At 41.6% G+C, this 6,673-nt stretch overlaps 1 non-coding gene across 1 annotated transcript; it reads right to left on the bottom strand.

Moving 5' to 3' along the window:
• Positions 1 to 5,464: 5,464 nt before the first annotated feature.
• Positions 5,465 to 5,537, bottom strand: TRNAF-GAA. The gene has a single exon. It is a non-coding gene; the product is annotated as a tRNA-Phe (tRNA).
• Positions 5,538 to 6,673: the final 1,136 nt, after the last annotated feature.

Below are 6,673 nucleotides of genomic sequence, written 5' to 3' on the forward strand. Positions count from 1 at the left end.
TTGACACTCCTCTTACTTTTTTGCAATGTAGATTCAAAACTCTCTTGTTGCTGAGACCTGAGAGTCGGTGATTTGGAGGAAGAATCTACAAGCTTGGAATGATCAGGAGGTGCAGGAGCGAGTTTACATGGAAGAGAATCAGGTTCATCAGAAGGTTTTTCTAAGAATATCTCATGAGCTAATGACTCGAGGAGTGCTGTTGTTATTACATCGTCTAGGGATGGAATTTCTTCCCCCCGGTACTCAGATGAGAGATATGCTCCTTCATTCATCAGACTCTCAGCAGCTATAGCCATGATGTTATGTGCTGCTACCTTCTTCGGTGACTCCTTGAGAGTCACTGAGTCCAACATGGAGGAGTTCAGATACTGATCAGGATCATCCTCAGGGGCTTCTGACACTTGAGGAGTAAAACCTCCTGGGTGTTCTTTTATAAGATCATAGGAGTGACCAGACATAGAATTCTCAAAATGATGGTAAGCAGAGCTTATCAGAAACGGAAAAACTGTAGGAATGGAGGAGGAGCCAGGAGTGGTTAAGGTGGTAGAAGGCGTGAAATAGTAACTCTCTGGGATGATTTCAAGGATAATAAAGAAGTGGGAGCGGTGTCAATGGTGGGGGAATGAGACGATTATTCGATCTCCATTAGATGAGTACTTGGTAGACGAGTAGAGAGAGAGAGATGAAGAGAAGATCCTAGCTGTGCAAAGTAGATGAAGGTTCATGACTTGCTGTGAGAGAGAAAGAAAGTTTTATTAGAAGAAGGGCTAATGATGAGTGGAGAGTGAAACAGGTTCTGAATAGTTCTAAAAACGACGATAGGTTTGTGGGAAAGTGTTACCGTGCAGAGGGGATGAAAGGATTTGAAAGACAAGACATGACACACAGACTTTGAAAAGTCGGATGATGTGGCAGTTGAGTTAATTTTGTTAGACACACAAAAAAAATTTGTTTTTGAGAGGGCATGCAGAATAAACATATTACTACTAACCTGAGGTACAGGTGCCTGATGCCAGATCTTTTTTTTAAAACGGTTATAGCAGCTCCTCTCTTTGCAGTTCATAACTGTACCTTTAGCTTCTATGATCGTCGTGCGTGTATACCTACAACGGTATTGATGTGAGTTAGGCTTGGTCAGAAAACACTTTAGCTACCTTTACCTGATGGTGTCTTACGTATCCGCCTTATGGAGGATCAGGTTCTTCATTAGACGTTTGTGATACCATTTTCACCTTGATTGATCTAGAGTAGTCTCTACTCGAGGCTTTGATGTAGATACCTGGAATTTGGTCTTCTGTTCTGCAATACTTTCCACAGATCAAACCCTTCTTCATATTGTCCCTCAGAAGATGATCTCACCCTTCAATGTGCTTGATCCTCCTATTTTTTTTATATTCTTCTTCAGTTATTGATGAGGCCATTGAGTTTTGCTTCCTTGTCTCCGGAAAGATGAGGCATGAATCATGACAAGTGAACCGTTCCAGAATTGCTTTTCTTTCCCAAAAAAAAACTACAGATTTACCATCATCATAGCCAACAGGATTAAAAGCACTTTCATCTGAGGGTTAACACAGGACTAGGTCCTGAGTTCCTTTAAGGTATTTCAAACTTTTGTGGGAAGCCTTCAAGTAGGATTCCTACGGACTTACACTTTGGATTTTATTCTGGAGTGGAGTTACAGAAGGGGCTACAAAAAATTCCTTTTTTTTAAAAAGATTGCACGCTTATCTAACTCTAGAATAAAAGAAGGTGATTGAATTGTCACGCAGAAAGGAGCCTTTGGTTTTCCAATTTGAGACAGAAGTTTGATTGATGAGGGAGATTTGGAGGTTAATTTGATTTCCCACACTTTATGTTCTATTGCTTGTGGAGTGTCATCACCTGCATCTCTACTCTTCCTTCAGCTTCAGTGGTAGTAGGTTACGTACCGGGTTCTTTGTGAGACATGGAGGATGATGTTGCGTTGTCTTTCGCCAGTCTCCTTCATCTTACTCATTTTATCATCCTCCCTATTTGAAGCCTCAGATATTTCCCAAACACCAGAATTGATTCATCTTATTTATCACCACCGTTTCTTTCTTTGCAAGAGAAGTTATCTTGTTGAATACCCCATGAGCACCTCCTACCATTCAGTGTGCCCTTTGTTGGCGACTTTGAGGCCTTGTTTTGTGGATTGTACCCCAGAAGGGTTCATTCGCTCATCTTTTTGCATTGAGCTTCCCAAGCTGATCCTTCCTGTTGTCAACAACATGGTATTTTCTTCCATTTGGCAGCTCATGGTGGGTTTTGATTCAGGAGGGACCTGATCAGACACCTGCTCTCCAAGTAGAAAGCAGTATTTACTGGTTTTGCTTGGAATTTCTTGGCGATTTCGTAGTCGATGAGCATTGTCTATGCAGCATTTTCCTGTGCCGTTCTTTCTTTCAGCAATACCATTTTGCTGTGGAGTCCTTGGTGTTGAGAAATTGTGCGTGATCCGTTCTTCCCCCTTCTCTTTTTGTTTACGCTTGAATCCGTTTGGCAAGAACCATTAACTCTCGAGAGTCTCCTCCTTTGTTTTGTGAACTCATGTCCAGCTGACACCTTTTTTTTAGAGTATGGACCAGGTTCTGCTTAGTTAATTTATTTGGAGGGGAGAAGCTTGCATATACCAGTCTTTCATGCCATTCACATAGTACACATTCCCTCTTGAGTTCCAAAATAACCTTTCCAACTTTACATTCACCGAGAATGTACCCTCTACTTCTTTTTTTTCTTTGAGGATACATTCCCTTCCTGCAGGGCTTTTAGTGAGAAGAATTCTAAGATGCCTTCAGTCACATGATTTAGGCATATTCATTGTAGTCTACTTCCTCTCACCGTTCCCTACACATGCAAATCATGGGTTAGATTTAGGAACCCAAACTAGTTTGGGTCCCTTGTTATGAGAGAAATGATGAATAAGGGCTTTCCTAGTCCATGCAGGCAATATCTATTTCTTGCAAGTGGTACCTGGTCCCTTGTTGGTAGTCACTTTATCAGTAAACACTTTGTTTTTCTGAACAGACTGAACCCTGGCCTGGCAATTTTCTTTAAAGTGCCCATTGTTCCTAGAGTGGGTATATAGCCAGTTATCAGGGACAGTGACATACTTGCTATGAGGGTTGTAAGGAGTTTTCTCCCTTTGAAACCTGATGCCCTGCCTGTTTCTACTGTTGTTGAGATACATGGCAGTGACAGCATCTAAGGACCAGGTCCACTTCAGAGACATCTCAAGATCCATTCTCACTTTCTCCAATTCATCTTGAAGTTGCAGATTTCTCGAGTTCACTACATAGACTGGTTTTTACAGCATTCAATTCCTTTTCAAGATTGATGTGTGTCTCACTAGCTACTCCCTTCCCTTTCCCAAGCATCACATTCCTATGTTCTCTATTGAACCTTTCAATGGTTTCCTCTAGATCGGTGCATATCACTAAAAGGTCATCTCTCTCTTGTTCAGTATTTGCAATTTTTTCTTCTAAGGTGTGTTTCTCATTGTTAAGACCTTCTATTGTTTCTTTTCGATCAACAACTACTACAATCAGGTCGTCTCTCTCATTTTACACAATAGTTATTCTTTCATTCAAGGCCTCATTTCCTTTTTCAAGATTAGCTATAGTCTCATCTCGGTCCACTACACAGACCACTAGATCATCTCTAGATTGCTCTGCCTCTCCTAGTTCTATGGTCAGGATCTCCTTATCGCTTATAAGGCTATAATAGGCATTAATTAGGACATTAGATAAAGACCTTAGCTTCTTAGAAGAATAGGATTTCAGATTTCTCTGAACATCCCGGAAGTTTACCTCATCGTCTTCATCTTCATCATCATCATTATCTGACTGAGCCATCAGCGCGAACAGTGAGTCGTACTTCGTTGCTTCAGTTTCCACTGCCATCATGGAACTGTTTTCTGCATCTGATTCCCTTTTGGATTCACTCGAGGAGTCTTCCCAAGCAGCAAGAGCCTGCTTAACAATATTATCTGCAGCACCCTTTCGATTGAATCTTTTATCTGGAACCAGGTTCCTTTTTCCTGCTTTGTTAGGATGTTGCTTGCATTGCTCCTGTTTCGCGAGTGGGCAGTCTTTGATGAAATGCCCTGACTTTCCACATATGTGACAGAGATCGTTGTTCCTTGTTTTACTTGAAGTGCCCCACTTTGGGTATACCACCATTTCTTCGAACCATCTTTTGAAATCTCTTAGTAAGATAGGCCATGTCACTATCTTCATCACTTGAATCACTGCTTTCAGCCTTAAGCACCAGGTTCTTTTCCTTTTTGGGCTCTCTTCTTTCACTGTCTTTCTTTCTTTTCATCTCGTATGTCTTCAGATTACCAATCAACTCATCCATGGTTAGAGTCTGTAGATCTTTAGCTTCAGTGATGGCATTTACCTTACTTTCCCAAGACCCAGGTAGGACACTGAGGATTTTCCTTACAAGCTTGTTTTTGGGAATGACATCTCCAAATGAATGAAGCTCATTTATGATAGAGGTGAATCTAGTGTACATATCTTGTATAGATTCATCATCCTTCATCCTAAAGAGCTCATATTCTATGTTAAGCATGTCAATCTTGGATTGTTTGACCTGAGTGGTTCCTTCGTGAGCGGTTTGCAATGCCTCCCATATTTCTTTGGCAGTGTCACAAGCTGAGACTCTGTTGTACTCTTCGGGTCCTATGCCACACATCAAGATTTTCTTGGCACGATAGTTCTTTTCTACATCTTTTCTGTCAATGTCGTTGTACTCTTTTCTGCCTTTCGGCACCATTTGTCCTATTTCTTCAATCTTCTTCATGGGAATATGTGGACCATCACAAATAATGTCCCACAGTTCTGAATCTTCTGCCATCATAAAATCCTGCATGCGAGTCTTCCACCAGCGATAGTATTGACCATTGAATCTGGGAGGTCTATAAGTTGATTGTCCTTCTTCAAAGTTTGGTGGAGCAGCCATTGAGGATCCTTCCTAGGTGTTAGCCTGATAGGAGAAACCGGCTCTGATACCAATTGTAAACTTATATGAGTCCACCAAACTATAGAGTACCTGGTCCTCTATGAGATGATGCCTAGAATGCAGTAAAGACTGAAAGTAAAGAAGGCAAGAGATTTTCTACGTGGAAAAATCCCACACAAGGGGATCAAAAAAACCACGACCTACTCTTGTAGGCTTTTAACTCCACTAACTTGCAATCTGCCTATTACAAGCCACTTTGCAAAAACCCTATTGCAAAGATTTCAAACTAACTTGCGATGCAACCACCACAAGCCACTTTGCAAAAACCCTATTGCAAAGACTTCAAACTAACTTGTGNTATCTCGCCAAACTGGATAAAGCTATTATTCTAATCTAGACTCTAAAAGAATATGTATGTTGATTCATATCAATTAATTAGAAATTAATTCGAGGGAAGAGAGACCCATACAAATTAATCATGTGCCAGGAACCAGATTTGAACTGGTGACACGAGGATTTTCAGTCCTCTGCTCTACCAACTGAGCTATCCCGGCTATTCCCAATGTAGTATCCTCATTTTATTAGAGAACTGGGGTCTATGTCAATTACAAGGACAAAAGTAGATTAAAAATTTTATCAAAGCCGGGGAATTTCTTCGATCTTCAAAAAGATGACTTTGTAAGTTTCAGTATGAGTAATGATGAACTAACTTGCGATGCAACCACCACAAGCCACTTTGCAAAAACCCTATTGCAAAGACTTCAAACTAACTTGTGATGCAACCACCACAGGCCACTCTATAACTATCCTAGTTACAAAGGCTTTAAACTTATGACTATCCCTAGTCACAACATAAACTCAGAAGTTTATGAATTTTGGTTTGTTCCTAAGACAACGTTTCTAAGAAAGCAAACTAGGAAATATAATGAAGAGCAAACAACAAGATTACAACTCAACTGCGGATGTACATAAACTCATTAAGAAACTGATCCTTAGTGGNCCTTGGGGAATTGGCTAGTTACCTTCACTCCGCGTGGCAGCCTACCTACGTTTTGTCTTTTTCCTACGAGACCTTATAGTTTCCCAGCCTTTCTCCGCCTACATGCCCCCCGAAATCAGATTGGCTTTTTTCTTGAGGAAGGTCCATCCGCTTTTGTTTTCGAATAAGACTAAGGCGTGAGCGAGGGTCTCTTTGTGGTGGTCTTTCACCATCTTCCTTTTGATTGGCCTATATCTTTGAATCTGGTCTTTCGCTATTCCCACAGTCCCTTAGTCCCGTACCGGCTGTCGGTCTATCTCATATTCGCAGAAGAGGAACTTGCTTAATGCCGGAAGTGTAATTAAGTAGGCGGCTGGTCGTAGAATAGCCTTTTCAGTAAGTGCTGTTGCAGTTGTAGAACCATTGGCCATTGATTCTTCCTCGCAAACCTTTCATCCCCGCTGTCTAGCTCTCTCGTAGTCCAAAGCTAATTCAATCGTATCCGCCTTTGAGGAAAAGACCGAATCAGTCTTTGATACGGGGCCAGCGAGGACCCGAGCATCCTCCGGAATGGAGATGATGATCGATCACTTCCGGTGAGGATCCACGCTTGGAGCTGGGAATCGGCTGATTAGTTTTGGACTTGAGGAAGGCCCGACTGTTCCCGAAGATAGAGTTTTCCTCGGCACCTCAAGGTCACCCAATCCGGTG

The sequence above is a fragment of the Nicotiana attenuata genome, unplaced genomic scaffold (assembly GCF_001879085.1).
Source record: "Nicotiana attenuata strain UT unplaced genomic scaffold, NIATTr2, whole genome shotgun sequence".
NCBI lineage: Eukaryota > Viridiplantae > Streptophyta > Magnoliopsida > Solanales > Solanaceae > Nicotiana > Nicotiana attenuata.